The 21,452-nt window shown below is 44.4% G+C and overlaps 1 long non-coding RNA gene across 1 annotated transcript in view; it reads left to right on the forward strand.

The window, feature by feature from the left end:
• LOC117366324 overlaps positions 1 to 18,801 on the forward strand; it is a 60,361-nt gene extending 41,560 nt beyond the window's left edge. The window contains exons 2-3 of the long non-coding RNA XR_004540558.1: positions 5,348 to 5,432; positions 17,537 to 18,801. This is a non-coding gene — a long non-coding RNA (uncharacterized LOC117366324). The remainder of the gene's footprint in view (positions 1 to 5,347; positions 5,433 to 17,536) is intronic.
• The last annotated feature ends 2,651 nt before the right edge of the window (positions 18,802 to 21,452 follow it).

Below are 21,452 nucleotides of genomic sequence, written 5' to 3' on the forward strand. Positions count from 1 at the left end.
ACATAAGACTTCCAGGATTCCTTATTTATTAGCTGGAGACCCAAAGCACTCTGACTTTCTTTAGTCTATCTCTCGTCAGCTGTGTTCTTTCATAGGGTAAGAGATATTTTTTTTCTGGTCACAGTGGGTTCGATTTACCCACAATCTTTTTCATCACCGGAGGTTGAATATCAGGAAAAAAATAAAAATAAAAAAAAGAGAGAGAGAGAACAGCAATTGCAGCACAATCAAATATTTGCGCAAAATTATTTTTAAAAAAAACAGAGGTTTGTTATGGTCTGATAAAGGATTTGGAAGATGCAAGAGGAACGTGGGGAACTGGGTTTGATTCCCACTGCAGCTACTTGTGATTCTGGGCAATGCACTTAGGGCTCCTTTTACAAAGGCACGCTAGCGGGGTTAACGTGCGCGAATTTTCATCACGCGCTAAACCCCGCGCTGGCCAAAAAACTACCACCTGCTCAAGAGGAGGCAGTAGCGGCTAGCGCGTCTGGCGGTTTAGCATGCACCATTACGTGCGTTAAACCGCTAACGCGCCTTTGTAAAAGGAGCCCTTAACCCTCCATTGCTCCATATACAAAATAAAAACCTATGTATATATGTAAACTACTTTGATTGTAACCACAGAGAGACGGTATTTATTTATTTTAAACATTTATATATCATCCATATAAGAAACATAATAAAAACAAATAAACTATGTAACAAACATACTCCCCCCCCCCTTTTTTTTACAAACTGTAGCGAGGTTTTTAGCACCATCCGTGGTGGTAGCACTTCGGCCGCTCATAGACTTCCTATGAGTGTCGGAGCTGTTACTGCCACAGCCAGTGCTAAAATCCGCACTATGGTTTTCTAAAACAGGGGGATAATAAAAGCAAAGATATCAAGTCCTATCCCCTTCTTTTTATTTAGTTACCATATATAGTAATTGCCTAAGTGGTTTACATTCAGGTACCGATTCATTTGTCCCGGTGGACTCGCAATCTTTCTAACATACCTGGAGCAATGGAGGATTGAGTGACTTGCCCTCGGTCAGAATGAGCAGCACAGGGCTTGAACCCTCAACCTCAGGGTGCTGAGGCTGTAGCTGTAACCTCTGGGCCACTCCTTTCTTAAACCTACAAACTACACTATCGTGGAGTCCCCTAATGGGAAAGAAATCATAAATATTTATTATCTGAATAATCCCATATATATAGAATAAAGGTGTATGACACCAGTAGTTAGACTATATTTAGGAAGAGACCTCAGTAACGGAGCCCACGCACAGTCGTTTTTCATAGACCGAAAAGTTCAACGTGGTCACATGCTCCTTTGCTCCAATCATCGGTCTCCTTCCCAAGTGTATTCTATCCTATACTCTAAATGTGCTCTAGATATTTTAAAGAGAATGTAACTATTTATTTTTTATTCTTTGTGTTTTATTTTTTATTCTTTATATTTTCTGTTTTGTATTTTATTTCTAGTAAAACATCCTATCAATTCTTACGTTAAAAATAATTCCTCTGATGTGATATATCAGGTGTCTACACTCATTCATTAGAGACCAAACTGACATCACTTATATTCTTCTAATTTTAAGTTGTTATTAAGCATTCAAATGAAAGAATAGGTGCTTAGCAATAATATTTTTAGAAAAAGTACTTAGCTTTCATTTTTTAGCAGCGCTCGTATATCATGCGATACCAACGTGGCCAGCGTTTCGTAGACCTAAATTTTTGTCTACTGCTTCAGGGCCAATTCTCATGTGTAACAAGCCACTACACAAAAAAACCAAAGGAACCTACAAACCCCTTAGGCGTGCAAGTATAGGTCAAACAGTTAGCATACGTTCAGTTTATTAACAAACCGTAAAACTTTTCTGAAAACACCAATTTGATTTAATACATGTCCAATAAATATTCCCGAGGAGCAAGATTCACGTTAATCTAGTATTCCGAAAAGGGTATCCCATGCAGAGAACCCTTTGCAGAATCCTAGTTTAGTACAGATCATCCTGACACCTAAGTCTGAGCATCAGTTATAGAATCCCAACCTCCCCCTTTATGTCACCTTCTATCATATATACAGATTAAGATGCTAAAAAATATGACCGTGTAACCCCTTTCCTCAGAAAAACTCACTGGTTACCTATTTCACATAGGATTACTTTTAAAATACTACTCCTTCCTTTCAAAATCAAATCTAATCACATTCCCTCATTTATAGACAGATTGCTGATCCCTTATGATTCGCATAGGACACTACGCTCTTCCAGACAATATCTTTTAGCGGTCCCTTCATTTCGTCAGTTATTTTATGATACAACACGTAAAACAATCTTTCAGTAACCGCACCCACACTGTGGAATGCCTTACCTTTGACCCTGAGACAAGAAAAGAATCTCAACAACTTTAAATCTAATTTCAAAACATTTCTTTTCAGGGATGCTTTTGAGATTTATACTTAGCTTTCCTTATTCAAAAACCTCAAACATCAGGTCTTACATTAAAGATCCCTTTTATTCCTTTTGCGTTTTGCCTCCCCTTTCTTTTATTTTAAGCAATGTATCCTCCCCATCTGCCCATATGTATCATGTTATGTCTGTACCGTAACTGTGAATTTGTTCCCCCTATTTTATATTTTAAAAAAAAAACTTTTAATACTTTGTATAAATTGGAATCCACTTTGTTTATAAAAGTGGTATATCAAGACCGAAATAAAATTGAAACTTGGAAAAGTTTGCATGTGAAATTGAATCAGGTATAAAGATCATTTTTTTGCAGCCCCTCCAAATTGCATTCAAACAGAAACTAATCTCGAATGTTTTAAAACATTATTAAAAACTTTCCTGTTTATAGATGCATTTGTCTAATAATTTGCAAAATGAAATAAGGAGCCTCACTGAGACCAATCTGAAACAGGGAGCACAAAATCAGCTTTTAATTCTTTATTTTCTGGCCTTTACTATTGATATTGTAGTTCTACCTTTATTTATACTATTTTAATTATTAGTCTTATACGTAAACCGCATAGATCAGGGGTGTCCAACCTGCGGCCCAAAGGCCACATGCGGCCCCGTGAAGTATTTTGTGCGGCCCCGGTCGAGGGCAATGAAATGTTTTCCTCTGCTGCTCCCAGGTGTTCACCGTCTTGTCAACTCCCTCCTCTGTCTTGCTGCAGCATTTGCGCATTTGTGCGGCCCCAGAAAATTTTGGGGGGGCCAATGCGGCCCAGGGAAGCCAAAAGGTTGGACACCCCTGGCGTAGATGTTCTTCCATTGCGGCATATCAAATATCAAATAAACTTGGCAATCTGAATCGTAAGAAAGCCAAGCTGATGAAGCAATGAAATCCATTTCACATTTTCACAGATTCATCGATTTTTTTAAGCGAACCTGGTTCTGTCTAGGATATACTGCGATAATAAGGTCCATGGCTCACAAGGCTTTAAATTTGAGAAATGTTCTTTTTATTTTTCAATAAATATGTTGGTTTTTTTTTAACTTTTAATTTTTAATGCCAACAAAAAGTGCAATATAATTTATATATAAATAATAATAATCAACCAAGCACTTATAATCAATCAGTATCTATACAAAAGATAAAACTTCCCTCCCCCATCCATCATTACCATCAGGAATAATACCAAAACAAAAGATATACCCCCATTTCCCGCTCCCATACTGTAGAATCTGCAGTGGACTTTAGGCTTCAAACCTCAGCCTCTTATGCCTCCTATTCTTTGCCAGATCTGTTGTCAACTGTTTTTCTCACTGACAAGATTATGATATAATTTACGCTCTTCATATGACCACTGGCCTTAAGTGAAATGAAGCAGAACAATCTTAAATGTTTTGATTTTAGCTTACATATACCGGTATGTACAACTCGCAGTATGCAGTTAACTCTTTTGCTTTAAAACTCAAACAACCAATGCCCCTGAAGTCTCAGATAGACTTCTAATTCCCTCAAAATCACTCCGATCACAATCCCAACATCTGCTATCAATTCCTTCACTACGCCATATAAACTATGACACAGCTCGATCTTCTATTTCTTATTCGACAACTTCCCCCCAACTTTGGAATTCCATCCCAATCCATATTAGAGAAGAACCTCTACTAGACCACTGTACATCAAAGTTGACGTCCTTCTTGTTCAAAGATGCCTTTGATTTATGAACCCCTATTTCTCGAGTTTCTTCCAGACAGGACCCCTCCCTATTGTACTACCCTTAATCGTCTTACTTTTCTAATTACCGATGGGGTTCTTCTCCCCCCCACTTTTGTTTTCTTTTTGTCTAAGTCTAAGGGCTCCTTTTACTAAGGTGCGCTAAGGCTTTAACGCGGGGAATAGCGTGCGCTACATTGCCGCACACGCTAAACCTTAATGCCAGCACTGAGCTGGCGTTAGTTCTAGAAGTATAGTGTGCGGTGATTTCCTGCGTGCGCTAAAAACACTAGCGCACCTTAATAAAAGGAGCCCTAAGTCAACACTTTTGTCTCAGTCTAAGTCAACACTTATGCTTATCACCTTATTTTATATTTATGTACTCTGCTTATAATATAATAAGCGGAATAACGAATTTAAAATAAACTTGGAAACTTAGGGCTTCTTTTACAAAGCTGCGCTAGCGGTTTTATCGCACGCACCGGATTAGCACGCGCTATAGCCTGCACTAGCCGGAAATCTACCGCCTGCTCGTAAGGAGGCAGTAGCGGCTAGCACGTGTGGCAATTTAGCGCGCGCTATTCCGCACGTTAAGGCTCTAGCGCGGCTTTGTAAAAGGAGCTCTTAGTAAGTGCTTTGCTTTTTATGTTTGTTTTGTGTGTGTTTTTTTACATTTCTCCATGCCTCTGGATGCATTAAGAGCTATGCCTGAGTCAGTGGCACTGTAAGGAGTGGGGGTGGGAGGCAGACAGCCCCAGTCACTATCTTGGCTGAGGCGCCGGCACTTCTCCTCCTCTTTGCCCACCCTTCCCTTTGAAATCTTCATCGGCAGCAGCGAGCAACATCTCCGACCTGCTGCTCGTACTGATTTGGCTCTCCCTATGATGCCACTTCCTGGTTGCAGAACCATAAAGTGACATTAGAGGGAGAGCAAAGGCCAGCATGAGCAACAGGTTGGACATGTTGCTTGCTACTGCTGGCGAAGATTATCAAGGTACCAGTGGGAGGGTGGGGGGTGCACATGGGGGGGAAGGAGAAAAGAGTGGGCGCGGCATGAAAGAGTGGGGGGGGGGGACGCATGGTTCAACAGTCATGGGAGTCTCCTTCCCTTCCTATACTGCTGACCTCATTGATGCTGTGAGATTTTTCCGAGTCAGGTTTCAGTGTTTTATTTATTTTTTTCTTTTTTGCAGGCTGACTCCTAGTGGTAAAGGATCAAGGATTCGACATGCTGCCTTTCTGTGGTAGAACCAAAGCAGTTTACATATATGATATAAGGTACTTTATCTGTCCCAGGTGGGCTTACAAACTTTGGGGCCCTTTTTTCTACGCTGCACTAAAAAGTGGCCGGCGCTAACCCCAACACAGGTCTTTCCCAAGCACCGAGCCACTTCTAGTACAGCAGTAAAACGGCCAATTTTCCATAATTCCCATTAATGGCCAGGTGCTAATTTTAATTATGCACAAAAAAAGTTCAGTAAAAAAAAAAAAAACAAACAATATATATAGTAAGGATCAAAGGCTCAGCTATCCAGGTCCCAGCACTGAATATTACCGGCACCTGCATAACCCCCAGTTCCTCCCTAATGCCACCCCCTATACCAGGGGTCTGCAACCTTTAAGACATAAAGAGCCACTTGGACCCGTTTTCGAAAAGAAAAAAAAAACTTGGAGCCGCAAAACCATTATAAAACAAATCTAACACTGCATATATTGTTTCTTATCTTAATGCTATATACAGGATCACTAAATTGAAAATAAAATCATTTTTCCTACCTTTGCTATTTGGTGATTTCATGAGTCTCTGGTTGCAATTTCTTCTTCTGACTGTGCATCCAATCTTTCTTCCTTTCTTTCAGCCTCCTGTATGTTTCCTCTCCTCCAGACCTCATTCTCTCCCCCAACTTTTTCTTTCTGTCTCCCTGTTCCCCCTTCTTTCTGTCTCCGTGCCGTCCCCCAAGACACTCGGTTTGCTGCCACCGCAATCGGGGAACAGCCCCCAAGCCACCGCCGTCCCAAGCTTTCCCTGCAGAAGTGTTGCGCTGACCAGCATTCCGCTCCCTGACGTCAATTCTGATGTAGGAGAGGAAGTTCCGGGCCAACAAGGCATTTCTCCTCATTCCATCCAGCCTGAGCCCCATCTCTCCTTGATCCAGCATTTCCCTTCTGTGTCTGTCAGAATTACCATTCCACCTATTTTCCAGCATCCCCCTTCTTTGTGTCCATCTCACCTATATCCCTATCTCACCACTTTTTCAGAATCTTCATTTGTCTCTGTCCTTATCTTTACGCCATGTTCACCATTTGCCCTTTCAATGTCTTTATCTCCCCCCCCCCACTTTTTCAGCATTACTTCTATGTCTCTATTTCACCTCCTCTTCATGTCCCCTCTGTATCTCTATCCTTATTCAGTAGGTCCTGCTTACCCTTTCTCTTCTTTGTGTCACTATCTCCATTTTCAGCTTTCCCCCCCTTTTCCTTTGTTACTGCACCCTGTAGCTAGAATCTTTCCACCCTCCCTCCACTCCGGCCCAGCCCAGTATGAAATATTTCCTTTTGTTTCCCTCCCCTCTCTCTTTCTCTCTCTCTTCCCCTCCCTCACCCACGAGTCCTGCATCTGGCCCTCTCCCTTCTACCTGCACCTGGCAACACCCCCCTGCTCCGCGGATCTCTTCAGCAACTTGTCAGCAGCAGTGATCAAGACAAGCTGCCGACATCGAGGCCTTCCCTCTACGAGTCCCGCCTTTGTGGAAAAAGGAAGTTGAAACAAGCGGGACTCGCAGAGGGTAGGCCCCGACGTCAGAAGCTTGTGTCGATCGCTGCTGCTGAGTTGCCGAAGAGAGCCGCGGAGCAGGGGAAGGGAGAGGGAGATAGGAAGGCTGTAGATCTCCGGAGCATGACACCGACCCTGGCCAGGATTTCTTTTTCAGCGTGCACCTTACAAGTCCGGCGTCGCGGCGGGAAATAGCCATGCTGAGCAGTGAGCTCAGCACTACACAGATGAAAGCCTTGCTTGCTGATTGGTCCGGCGGCACGGCGGGGCGGGGCGGGGCCGCCGGACCAATCAGCAAGCAAGGCTTTCATCTGTGTGTGCTGAGCTCACTGCTCAGCATGGCTATTTCCCGCCGCGACGCCGGACTTGTAACTGCATGCCTGCGTGACACACTACCGGAGCCGCAGCAAAGGTGGAAAAGAGCCGCATGCGGCTCTGGAGCCGCAGGTTGCCGACCCCCGCCCTATACTAATCCTGACACCTACTTTTTTGTTGGACAGACTGTGATGACTTAGAGCTAGATTCACTAAGCAAACCGATCGTGTACCGATCGGTTTGCGACCCCTTTGCGACCCGATTTCCCTCCGATCCAATTCACTAACCTCTGTCCCGATCATCCTCCGATCTGCACATGCAAATAAGGGGGAACGCCATTCAAATGTAGGCAGGCAGTGATTCACTAACCAAAAACTGCAACACCGACCAAAAACTGCAACACCGACTGGGCTGGCCGATCAGCAAACAAGCGACTGCTGGGGACCAGTCGTTCGCTGCTTTCTGACTGCATCTCCTGCTATCTGCCCCGACTTTGCCGCTCTGTGCCCCGGACTGTCCTGCTCTCTCTGCCCCGACTTTGCAACTCTGTGCCCCGGACTCTCCTGCTCTCTGCCCCGGCCTTCCACCATGGGTTTAAAGCAGGTTAAAACCATGGGCTTACTGGGCTGACTAAAAAGTTTAATAAAGTTTTTTTTTTAAAAAAGGTTGCTGCTCTTTAAGCATGCGCAGACCCTCTACAGAGGGTCTGCGCATGCATCGGGGTCACTACAGAGGGCATGAGGGCGATTCGTGAATCAGCCCCCCCCGGACATGGATCGGATCCCTCAAGGATCGGATCCGATCCATGCCCTTAATGAATCTAGGCCTTAATATTTTAAAAGCTTAATTGACGCTGATAACTGGTAATTAACAACTTGTAACTGATGTTAATTGTACTTAATTGGATGATAAGTGCCTAACTCGGTAGGCGCCTACCATTTTCAGTTAAACGCCCTGTCCAAGGCACCTACCATAAAGTAAGCATGGTTAGGGGGGCAGATCATGGGCATGTTTTACATGTAGGCACCTGATTTGGACTTAGGCAACAGTATTTAGGCCAAGAAAACCCTGGCATAAATGTGGTGCACCTAAGTTAGGATGCCTAGCGATGCTTAAGACTATTTTAGGTGCCACTAGGCACGATTCTATAAAGTGCCCAGTCAAATCCCTTTGAGGTTAGAATGGGCCCAATTCTACAAATGGCACTTAAAATGCAGGCGCCTAGTAATGTGACACATTTTTTAAAAGTTGGACGCACTTTATAGAATCATGACTAGTGGTACCTAAAGTGGCCTTAGATATGAATAGATGTCCTAATCTAAGTTAGGGGCTTAAGTTAGAGGTCTACATATAAAATACGCCCATGATCTGTCCCTCTAACCATACCTACTTTATGGTAGGTGCCTTGGATTAGGCACCTATCTGAAAATGGTAGACGTCTGACACCCAATTAAGTGCGAATAACGTGAATTACAAGTGGTTAGTTGCCAATTATCGGTATTGATCTTTTTAAATAATTAATTTATGTGCCTAAATTGGCTAGGTGCACTAATTTAGGTGCTTAACTTTAGGCGTCATTTATAGAATCTGGGCCAATTTGGATAAGGTCAGAGAAGGAGCATGACCGACTCCCTCAGGAAGTGTGTTCCAGGTGTACAGTGCAGCAATTAAAGAAAGGTAGAAAGAATGGAGTCTGAGACTGACAATGGAGGAGAAATTTTTCCCCGTCCCTGCAGAAACTCAATTTCCCCATCCCATCTCCGCAAGTTTTGTCACTGTCCCTGTCCCATTCCTGCAATCTCTGTCCTCATCTGCACAAGCCTCAAACACTTTAAAATCCTAAGTAGCAACATTCTAGAGCTCAGATTGTGATATCATAATGCCTCATTCCACCAGTGCCTAAGCTCTGTCCTCATCTGCACAAGCCTCAAACACTTTAAAATCCTAAGTAGCAACATTCTAGAGCTCAGATTGTGATGTCATAATGCCTCATTCCACCAGTGCCTAAGCTCTGTCCTCATCTGCACAAGCCTCAAACACTTTAATATCATAAATAGCAACATTCTAGAGCTCAGACTGTGATGTCATAATGCCTCATTCCACCAGTACCTAAGCTCTGTCCTCATCTGCACAAGCCTCAAACACTTTAAAATCCTAAGTAGCAACATTCTAGAGCTCAGATTGTGATGTCATAATGCCTCATTCCACCAGTGCCTAAGCTCTGTCCTCATCTGCACAAGCCTCAAACACTTTAATATCATAAGTAACAACATTCTAGAGCTCATATTGTGATGTCATAATGCCTCATTCCACCAGTACCTAAGCTCTGTCCTCATCTGCACAAGCCTCAAACACTTTAAAATCCTAAGTAGCAACATTCTAGAGCTCAGATTGTGATGTCATAATGCCTCATTCCACCAGTGCCTAAGCTCTGTCCTCATCTGCACAAGCCTCAAACACTTTAAAATCCTAAGTAGCAACATTCTAGAGCTCAGACTGTGATGTCATAATGCCTCATTCCACCAGTACCTAAGCTCTGTCCTCATCTGCACAAGCCTCAAACACTTTAAAATCCTAAGTAGCAACATTCTAGAGCTCAGATTGTGATGTCATAATGCCTCATTCCACCAGTGCCTAAGCTCTGTCCTCATCTGCACAAGCCTCAAACACTTTAATATCATAAGTAACAACATTCTAGAGCTCAGATTGTGATGTCATAATGCCTCATTCCACCAGTGCCTAAGCTCTGTCCTCATCTGCACAAGCCTCAAACACTTTGAAATCATAAGTGTTTGAGGTTTGTGCGGTTAAGGCTGAGCATAGTGGCCTGGGGCAGGGACAGCGACAGTGAGAAAACCTGCGGGGACGGGATGGGAAATTGAGTTGCTGCAGGGACGGGGAAAAATTTGTCTCCATGTAATTCCCTAATGCCACTTTAGGTGTGGCTAATGTCAGAAGTGGTGTTAAGCATCATAAAGTGCCTCCTTAGCTGTAATATATGTGAAAGCTATATTACGGCCTTCATTTCCGGCGCCTACCTTTCACAAAGTCACGATTCTATAAATGGCGTCGTCGTGTGATTTCTTTCAGGCAACCGCCAACAGCGCTTATAGAATCTGGCCCTAACTGCAGTTACGCAAAGAACTGCAGATGAGTGTCAGTTAGTTCTAATTAACTCTAATTATTGCCTATTATTGGTTATTAGTGCAATTCACACCAAATACAGCAACTATCGTACACATGTAGCCTCCATTTTAGTGCTAGATAACTGCAATTATCAGCTATTATTGGTTATTAGCATCAATTCATGCCTAATTAAGAATTAACTTATGCACATTACCGCTACTATTTTATTAACTACTCACCCTAATGTATGTCTAAGGAATGAACATTTGCACACAGGGGGACTGTGACAAAAAAGTGACTCTATATAACTAATATTCTATGAATATTTTAGTAGCCATGTTAAAGACCCAGACAGGAACTGATATATTGCACATTTCTGGTCATTATTTCCTTGCCTGGATTTTGACTGGTAACTCATCCCAGACATTCTTGCTTACAACTGTTTTCCAGAGAATTTTTTTTTTTTTTTTTCCTTTTTTTTTGTGGGTGGTTTAATCTTCTGAGAGCTGGGAGAAGCCCTGCAATTCAAACATTCTTCAGTGATAAGCTCATAGGTTTCTGAAGGAATTGGTTTACTGTCTGCAGTCTTGTAGAGTCAGTTCACTAAGCATCAAACCTCAGAACCTTGACAAGGGGTGACCCCTGAGCTCGTACAGTAAAAACCTTAACAGTGTTATATGGTCTTTTACTTAAACAGAATTCCCTAGGCATTACAAAGAGTGTACTGGTGCTGAGGTGGATTAAGGCTAACCTTTAAAAACAAATGTAAGTACTGAAGTGCAGTCAAATACGACAGGGAACAGACAGATCCATCTTAAAAACTAGCCAAGCCTCGCCAGCACATTCCCTTCTGTGTTTTCAGATTCTAATGCAATCTATGTATCGTAGAAAGCAGAGAAGTGAATCAAATTGCATATGATAAATCAATTTTCTCTCTCTCTTTTTTTAACAGCACTGCATGTAGACTACAGGGATGGGGGTGGGGAACTATCACTTCTGAAAAAAAAATATGTTTTCCGTCTTTCCCATAATCACAATTTCTCAGCTGTTGTATCATAGAAAGGTCATCGGCGGGCTTTGATTGTGGCAGACCCAGCTCCATGCTTTTATTTTCTTTGGCAGGAGGATTATAGAACATCATGCCACATCTGCCCCTTCCTCTGGCAGCTACAATCTAAAGCAGTGGTTCCCAACCCTTTCCTGGGGGACCCCCAACCAGTCAGGTTTTCAAGATATTCCTAATATGCACGGGAGAGATCTGCATATAATGGAAGTGACAGGTATGAAAATCTCATGCATATTCATTAGGGATATCTTGAAAACCCGACTGGCTGGGGGGGGGGGGGGTCCCCTAGGATAGGGTTGGGAACCACTGATCTAAAGTATGACCCACGGAACCCCACAGTTTCTGGGACTCATAGACATTGTGAGTAGAGAATGACACGGTGGCGGTTTACCCGCGGCCACCGCATTTTAGCCGCGGGTCACCCGCCGAAAACGGGGAAGAAAACTAGCAGTCACTGCGGCGACGGGGACAAGGCCATTCACCGCCCGCGGGGCGGTGAATGGTCTTGTCCCCGCAGTGAGGCATGAAGGATCGCGCGGTCCCCGCAGCTCACACCCGCCTGCCCAATCGATTCTAGTGTTTAGTCAGCTCTCTCCCTTCTCCTCACCTTAGTTTGTAGATTTTCTTTTTCGGCGACCCGCACCCGCACCCGCTGCTGCTGCTCAGTTTCTGGGACTCATAGACATTGTGAGTAGAGAATGACACGGTGGCGGTTTACCCGCGGCCACCGCATTTTAGCCGCGGGTCACCCGCCGAAAACGGGGAAGAAAACTAGCAGTCACTGCGGCGACGGGGACAAGGCCATTCACCGCCCGCGGGGCGGTGAATGGTCTTGTCCCCGCAGTGAGGCATGAAGGATTGCGCGGTCCCCGCAGCTCACACCCGCCTGCCCAATCGATTCTAGTGTTTAGTCAGCTCTCTCCCTTCTCCTCACCTTAGTTTGTAGATTTTCTTTTTCAGCGACCCGCACCCGCACCCGCTGCTGCTGCTCAGTTTCGATCTTCTGCTCTGACGCAACCGGAAACAGGAAGTTGCAGCAGAGCAGAAGATTGAACACTGAGCAGCCGCGCGTGCGCGGCTCTTTGGGAAAGCGTGCAGGTCGCCAAAAAAGAAAACCTATAAACTAAGGTGAGGAGAAGGGAGAGAGCTGGCTAAACACTAGGATCGATTGGGCAGGCAGGTAGTGGCTGCGGGGACCGTGCGATCGCTAGTGTTCCCGGCTCAAATTGGAAGGAGGGAGTGAAAGGGAAAAGGATTCTGGGCCAAGGGGATGAAGTCGGAAAGAAAAACCCACAGCAGGAAAGAAAGGGAAGGACAGGCAGGTGAGCCAGATGCTAGAAGCAGGGTGGGGGGGAAGAAAGAGGGAAAAAAGCTAGATGGGGTTGAAAAGAAGAGACACACTGGTATGGAAGAGGAAGATAGGGGAAATCTGGACACAGGAAGGTAACAGAAAGAGGGGAAATTATGTGCATGGGGCATAGGGACAGAGACATAAAGGGGACATGCCATGGGGATGGTATATGGACACAGGGGGGGCAATGACAGATACATAGGGGAGATATTAGAAATGGAGAAAATAGGAGCACAGAAGCGAGATGGTTTGTGGGGATGGGACAGGGACCGAGCTTGCAGGCTCCAGTGGCTTGCACAAATTACATTGTAACGTGCCATGAAAATAAGAGGAAGGAAGGTAGATAGGCCACGCGAGAGGAGCTGAAGGGTAGTAGAAAGGAACAGATGGTAAAGGAGGGGGGGGAAGGGTGATGGTGGAAAGGAATAGAACAGACATTGAAGGAGGGTGGAGAGGAACAGACCCCGAAGGGAAATGTGGAAGACAGAGTGGGAAGAAGACAGATGCCAGACTATGGGGGAGCGGAGGGAAGAAGATGGGTGCTAGACCAATTGGGGGGGGGTTAAGGGAGAGGCACAGTAACAGCAAATGGAAGACGCAGAGAGAAGACACACAGTGGATGGAAGGAATTCAATGAGAAGATGTGGAAAGCAGAAACCAGACAACAAAGGTAGAAAAAAAAAATTATATTTATTTATTTATTTTTGCTTTAGGATAAAATAGTATATTAGTTGTGTTGATAAAAATTTATAAACATCTCTTTCTCTAGTTCAGCAGCAGGAACTTTGATTTATAAGAAAGGAATAAGCTAAATATTACAGTACTAAGGCTTATATGGATGCAGCGGGGACGGTGACGGGGCGGTGAATGGGATGGTAGTGGCGGTGACGGGGCGGTGAAAGGGATGGCGGTGACGGTGACGGGGCGGTGAAGGGAACGGCGGTGACGGGGCGGTGCAGAGGATGGTGGGCCGGTGACGGGGCGGTGACAGGGACAGATTTTTTCCCCGTGTCATTCTCTAATTGTGAGTTCAATCATCTGAGGAACTGATGGAGGAAAAGGCAGACCTAGGTAAGAAGTGCCACTCTTTGCCTGTAGGAAGGAGGAAGCAAGCAATGCACTGGGGCTGGAGATGCCACTGGAGAAGGTGAGAAGATGGTATCCAAGGAGAGGAGATAAATGGAGAAATGTGAGGGAAGAGAAGGTATTGAGTGTGAGCAGGTATTGAGTCTGTAAGAGGGAGAGACATTAATGTTTAAGTATTTGAGGAGGAGAAAAAGGCTGAAATCAATGTTTATAAAGTACGAATGTTATTTCGCTAGAAGAATAAAACAGAAAAAAAAATAAGGTGATACCTTTTTCTTTGGATGGGGGGGGGGATAAATATATTTTTAACAAGTTTTCTAAGGTAGAATCTTCTGAAGAAGATTATGATGACAAACGCTTGTCAAAAATGGGTTTAATTAGTGCAATAAAATGGTATCACCTTATATTATTTTCTTTTATTTTGCATCTATTTATATGAAGGGGGAAAGAGAGTAATATATGCCATTGTCCATGAGGGTAATAGTGGAAAAGAATCTTGAAGGGGAGAGGAAGTAAAAGGAAAACAAAGGCTAGGATTGGGGGGAGTGGGAGAGAGAGAGAATTATAGAGATAGGTAAGAGGTATGAAGGTAAGAACCCACCCCCACCCCTGTTGAAACCCCCCCCCCAAACAAATGCCATCCAAGGCATCATGCAGAAACTGACAATGATAACTGCATTTGCATTATTATTGGGGGAGCAGTGTTTTTGGAAAATAGTGCCCAGCAAAAATACGAGGGTTGCAGAATCTGTCACCAGTTCAGCTGACAGGACAGTCTCTTATCTCCAGTCACGGTACATGGGCTCGTCATGCCACTAGGGATTGCGTACATCTGAGAAGCTGAAAGCTATGCCGTTGGTAGTTTCACCACCGGCAGGGCCTTCCAAGGCAGGCAGGTTTCAGCGGAGATGTCACACTAACGCTGTATCACCCATCTGGGCAACAGCAGATGGGCAGTGTTGGAAGCGGAAGATCGCATTTGATGCGACAATGGTGACAACATCGAACTTATACTGCGCAGAAGAAAGGGCCGGCAATCTACTGCTGTATTCTGCCATGAAAACTTGATATCATTATCAAGTTGCTAGGACTCAAATTTGAGTCGAAGGCACCTAAAAACAACAAATTAAAAAATGCAATGATATTGCAATGATATTGTGACATATAGTTCATTGTACGATGGCTGGTTGAAAAATAAAGAGACCGTTGGGTTGTTTTTTATTCAGAATCAGATGACTACGCAGGATTTGAGCATTTTTATTTTACTGAGTAGTATCCTTCACATTCAATACATTTTTGCAGCATTTCAAAAATGACTCAAACAGGTGCAGTAGACTATTTTGTGACATCACTTTTAGCACTGCGGCTGTGGCATTTGTCATTTCATCATCTGGAGAGAACTTTTTCTGCACAGCTGTTTTTCCAGTGTTGGGAACATTTCAAGAATTTCATTACTGCTCTTTCCAAGTTTAACACAAAATTCAATCATACACCTCTGGCGTACTCTCACAGACACTCATCTGCCATGTCAAAACGTATAAAGTTCTTCTCACTGTGACCCTGGAATGAAGACTATGGCAGTCCAACTGCAGGTTCAGAAATATCGATGTATGAGCTTCACAGTAGAGAATGACACGGGGAGCGATCCCCGCAGCGAACCGCTGCGTGGCTGCGGTTTGGCTGCGGGTTATGGTGACCTCATTAGCAAATCGCCGCAGACGCGGGGACAAATCCTTTCACCGACCGCAAAAACGGTGAATAGATTTGTCCCCGCAGGCCAATGTCCCCCCCTCTAGGAACCGCAATTTACCTGTGTTTTCACCGTGCTCCTCATTTGTCAGATCAACCCTTCCTGCCAATAGAACCCGCCCCCCCCCCCCGACGATCGCCCTCACTGGTAGGAGGGTGCCCAACCCCTCCTGCCGGCACCCCCAACGGCCCCCTATATCGCCAATAGGAGGGTGCCCAACCCCTCCTGCCGGTCCCTCCCCCAACAAACCCCGCCATCCCGAAACACCACCCTTAGTCTTACTTTCCAAGTTGGACCGGACAGCTCCTCGCTCGTCTGGCCAGCAGGCCTGCCTCCATCCAAATGAGGCGGGCCCGCCCCTCCCCTCCCCTGCCTAACCCACAGGATCCTAGGGCCTGATTGGCCCAAGCACCTAAGGCCCCTCCTATAGCGGGAGTGGCTTTAGGTGCCTAGACCAATCAGGCCCTAGGATCCTGTGGGTTGGGCAGGGTAGGGGCGGGCCCGCCTCATTTGGACGGAGGCAAGCCTGCTGGCCATACGTGTGAGGAGCCGTCCGGTCCAACTTGGAAAGTAAGACTAAGGGGGTTGGGGGGGGGGTCCAGCAGGAGGGGTTGGGTACCCTCCTGCCGGCGATCTTAGGGGAGGCCATTGGGAGGACCGGCAGGAGGGGTTGGGTACCCTTCTGCTGCGATTGTCGGGAGGGCCTTTGGGGGGGTCTACAGGAGGGGTTGGGTGCCCTCCTGCCGTGATCGCTGGGGGGAGTGGAGACTTGCAGCCGTAGCCGCGGTCACTATGCTAATCACGGCAGGGAGATCTTTGCCGCGATTAGGTACAGCGGCCGCGTCTACTTACCATATAGGCTAACATTGTAAGCATTTAAAGTACATGTCGTGTTTGTTTTTGCATTGCTAGCCCCAGGGGTGGTGGAAGATTAGTGATTGAAAAACTGTATGAAAAATAATTATTTTAAATTTAGTGATCAAAATGTGTCAGTTTTGAGAATTTATATTAATTAATTTTTTCTCTGCGTGTTTTGTTTTTGTATAGTTATTAACTAATATTTAACTAAGTTTTAAAGTTTTAAAGAATGTTTCCTTTATACGTAAATAAAGAAAAGTGAATGGGATTGCAGTGGCGGTGACGGGGCGGTGAATGGGGTGGCAGTGGCGGTGACGGGGCGGTGAAGATGATGGTGAGACGGGGACGGGGCGGTGACGGGGATGGTGAGACGGGGACGGGGCGGTGACGGGGATGGTGAGACGGGGACGGGGCGGTGACGGGGACCAATTTTTTCACCGTGTCATTCTCTACTTCACAGTTTGTGGGATGGTGGTACAATGGGGCAGTTGAGAAGCAGTAGTTTTTCAGAATGTGGGCAATTTGTGGGATGGTAGTGCAGTTATGAGGAGTAATATTCGGGGGGGTAGGCAATTTGCAGGGTGGTGGGACAATTTGCATGGGTACATTTTGGGGACAGAGATGCCTAAGTGTGGTGTGGCAGGTTATGGGGTTAGTTTTTGAGACAGAACAGTTTCTGGGGTGGTAGGCCAATTGTTCTTTTTTTTTTTGGGGGGGGGGGATCAAAGCAGTTTGCAGGGTGGTAGGATGGTTCCAAGGATAATTTTCAATGATGGGTAACAGTTTGCATGCGCAGTGGTGGGATAATTAAGGTAGAACAGGTCCTCGTCGACTTACAACCGCAATTGGTTCTGATAGGTTGCAAGTTGATCTGGACGTAAGTCGGCCTATGTTAATACAGTATGTGTATCCCGTGCAAAAATAAGGTGATACCCTCTTTTTATCAACCTAATTTAGTATTGTGCAAGATTGGTGGAGTTAAATAAATAATTTATAAAACTAACTATACTAACTATTTTTTACCCCTCCCCCGTGTACCTTTTCCCTGGTGGTTCAGCGGTGTATCCTGTACTGAGTCACCTCCTGCTGATGTCAGCAGTCAGAAGCCAGCAGCGGACCCAGGCCGGCACCCGCAGGAGCAAGCTTTTGGAGCTCCTGCCCGGCCCTAAGCAGCTTTCTGAATGGCTGCCGCGAGAACCGCAAGTCCCGTGAGAACTGGAGGCAGTGTTTCAGTGAGCGGCGCAGAGCGGGACCGGAGTATTTTATTTATTTAAAATCTAATAAAATATTTATTGAATATTAAAAAAAAAAAGAAAGAAATGTAAATTGGGCCTCAGGACTTATATTTGGCCTTCTATATTTCATGTGCCTTGTTCTATTTCTAATATGCAGAGTTTATTTTTCCTAACACATAGCCTCCAGCTAATGAATACCTATTAGATCGCATGCTATAAACTCAACATATACTCAAATGTGTTGGTCTTGTAACTCTGAAATTGTCTCTTTTAGACATATTTTATTTCAATGCATGCATGTTAAATCATTTTGGCCCTCTATATGGGCTCCTTTTACAAAGGTGCGCTAGCGTTTTTAGTGCACACGCCGGATTAGCGCGTGCTAGCTGAAAAATTAGCACCTGCTTAAAAGGAGGCGGTAGCGGTTAGCACGCAGGACAATTTAGCGTGCGCTATTCTGCGCATTAAGGCCCTAACGCACCTTTGTAAAAGGAGCCCTATAAGTTAAATACTTCATCTCAATACTCCACTTACCTATAAGGTCATAATTTTAAAGTCTTCATTAGTTGCTACTATTTTATCTACTGATGATTGTCTTTTATTAGATGTATTATTTGCTTTAGTTATTAAACATATCTTACACTTTTGGAAAGTTCTTACCCAAGTTACATACTTGAAATGGTGGAATATGGTTTACTTGACCTAAAGGTATGAGGCATGCATATACAGTATAGTCAAAAAAAGATATGAAATACCATCAATTTCAGTCAAAATGGAAGTCCATAAAAGTGTACTTATTCACTCATGTGTGGATCCTCTTCTTGATATCGCAACTGTTTTTTGTATCTATGCTAATCTTTTTCTTTGTTTTCTCTGTTCTTTTTGCTTGTGGTTTGATGTTGTTTAGGTCAAACATTTGCATTATATTTTATTGTACAATGAATATGGTTTATTGTAAACTTAAGGCTCCTTTTACCGAGCTGCGATAGCGTTTCTAGCGCGCGCTAAACCCACGCTAAGCGGCTAGAACTAATGCCAGCTCAATGCTGACGCAATTCTGTGCATGCTAAGCATACGCTAAAACCGCTATCGCAGCTTAGTAAAAGGAGCCCTGATTTTATAAACATACAAATAAAGACAAAAAGATATATTAAAAACAAACAAACGTGGATGCTAGTTTATCACTTATTACAGCAGGAAAGGTATGTAAGAAAATGGCCTTGAAATCAGGAAAAATAATAGATGCTGCACCTGTCTACTTTTTTCTTCTCTCTCTCTCTCTCTTTGAAATTGTTACTTTTATTTCCAATTTCTTCTATTTTATTTTAAATGTTAGTATGCATTATAAACCACTCAGATTGATGGGTAGTATACCAATATGTACTTCCTATGTTACACTTAACTCTAAGGCCCATATTCTATAAATGGCACCTTAACTTAGGCATCCAAAATGCCATTTAAAAGAAGACTTGAAAGAAAACTCAGGGAGCCTAAAAAAATGGTGTCGGAATCATGCCTAACACCACTGTAGATGTGGATAACACTGGAAGTGGCATTAGGTACCTTAAAGTGCCTACATAGGCATGATTCAAGTGAAAGGTAGGCACTGGAAATGTTGGCCTTGAAAACCATAGCCTGCATTTCTGGCGCCTACCTTTGCCGGAGGTGTGATTCTCTAAACGGTGCCATCGTGTGATTGGCACGTGATCAGCAGCTGCTTTCAAGGCAGCCGCTGACAATTGCACCATGTAGAGAATCCGGGCCTAAATATCCCTCCAATTATCACCCCATCTCCCTTCTCCCCTTCTTATCAAAGCTACTCACCAATGACTTTCTTTTGTCTCGAGCTATCCTCGACCTACTTCAATCCAGCTTTCACCCTCTTCATTCTATGAAACTGGCCTTGCTAGAGTTTCCAGTGACCTGCTCCTGGTCAAATCCAAAAGCTGTACTCCATCCTCATCCTCCTTGATCTATCTGTGGCATTTGACACTATAGATTATCACTTACTCATCAATACGCTGTCCTTGCTTGGGTTTCAGGGTTCTCTTATCTCTGTCCTGGGACCTCTTCTTTTCTCCATCTACATTTCTTCCTTGGGGCTCTAATCTCCTAATCTCTTCCCACAGCTTCTACAACTATCTTTATGCTGACAACTCGCAAATCTACTTCTCTATGCCTGAAATTTCTACTACAGCAATCCAGGGCCGAGTCTTGGCCTGCCTGTCTAATATTGCTACTTGGATGTTTCATCATCATCATCTAAAATTAAAAATGGCCAATACTGAACTTCTTAACTCTCCTCCTAAACCCTCCTCTTCCCTTCCTTCATTCTCTATTTCAATCAATAATGCACTTGTCCTCCGTGTCTCATTGGCTTACAACCTTGTGGTCATCTTTGACTCATCTCTTTCCTTCTCTTCACATTCCAACAGGCCTCAAAAACTTGTTGCTTCTTTCTCTACAATGCTAAAATCTGGATTTTCCTCTCTAAGCACTCTGCCAAGATCCTTATCCATGCTATTGTCAACTCTCATCTAGATTATTACAACTTGCTTCTCGCAGGTCTTCCGCTAAGCTCTCTCTCTCCCCCTTCAATATGTTCAGAATCCTGCTGCACGCCTCATATTCCACCATAATCATTAAGCTCATATTACCCCTCCTCAAGTCACTTCACTGGTTTCCTATCCATTTCCGCATTCAGTACAAACTCCTCTTACTGATCTACAAGTGTATTCACTCTGCAGCTCCTTAGTATCTCTTCTCTTTTATCTTGTCCCAGGAATTCCGCTCATTGGGTAAGTCTCTCTTGTCAGTACCTTTCTTCTCTACTGCCAACTCTCAACTTTGTCCCTTCTGCCTCGATGCGCTGCATGCCTGAAACAACCTGCCTGTCTTGGTACATTGGGCTCTTTCTTTGGTGGTATTCAAATACAGACTGAAAGCCCACTTTTTCGATGCTGCATTTTAAGTCCTAATGCTACCAACTTGTACAGCACAAAAATCTGTTTGTCATTTCCTCTGTAGTCCCCTACCCTATCTACCTCATTGTTCCCTCTGTAATTCCATACCCATCCATGACCCCTAGTAGTCTCTGAATACTTTAACTAGGAATCATAGGCACCACTTTAGAAATGGGATCCAAACAGAACTGGAGTAGACTGTTCCTAGACCACAAGGATCATCACCAAGTAAGTTCCGGGGTTGGTGAAGTTCTGGAACTCCTGGGGCTACGGGGGGGGGGGGGGGGGGCAAATAGAGGAAAGGTTTGTAATTGATTGGACAAGCTTACCATCGTGGCAGAGGGAAGATGGGGTTACAAGAAGGATCAGGGATCAAGGGAGTGAGTCTCTTCCAGAGGGGGGATCGTATCTGTAGGTTTCTATTGTAGTGCAAGGGAGTTCTGAATCCTGCAGTTTATGTCTGTGAAGGAGGTTTGTGGATAGAGGAGGGGAGGGGGTGATTTAGGAGGGTTCTGAACTAGGTGGTCTGAAGTTGATGTGAGAATTCTAAAAGGTTGTTGTGAATGGGGAAGAGTTCCAAACTGAAAAGGTATAGTTCTTGGGGAGGAGGGGATGCAGTTTGCTTCACATACATGTTGTGGTAAGGTGCTTATTTAGGTAAGGGGTACTACAGTCATATCTCCTGCCCAACTGAGCATCTTACTGCAACATGTACTGGGATTGGAACACATGTAACTCCTGATGCCAGTGTCAGGACATACATGCTTATTCCACT

Source organism: Geotrypetes seraphini, chromosome 9, assembly GCF_902459505.1.
Source record: "Geotrypetes seraphini chromosome 9, aGeoSer1.1, whole genome shotgun sequence".
NCBI lineage: Eukaryota > Metazoa > Chordata > Amphibia > Gymnophiona > Dermophiidae > Geotrypetes > Geotrypetes seraphini.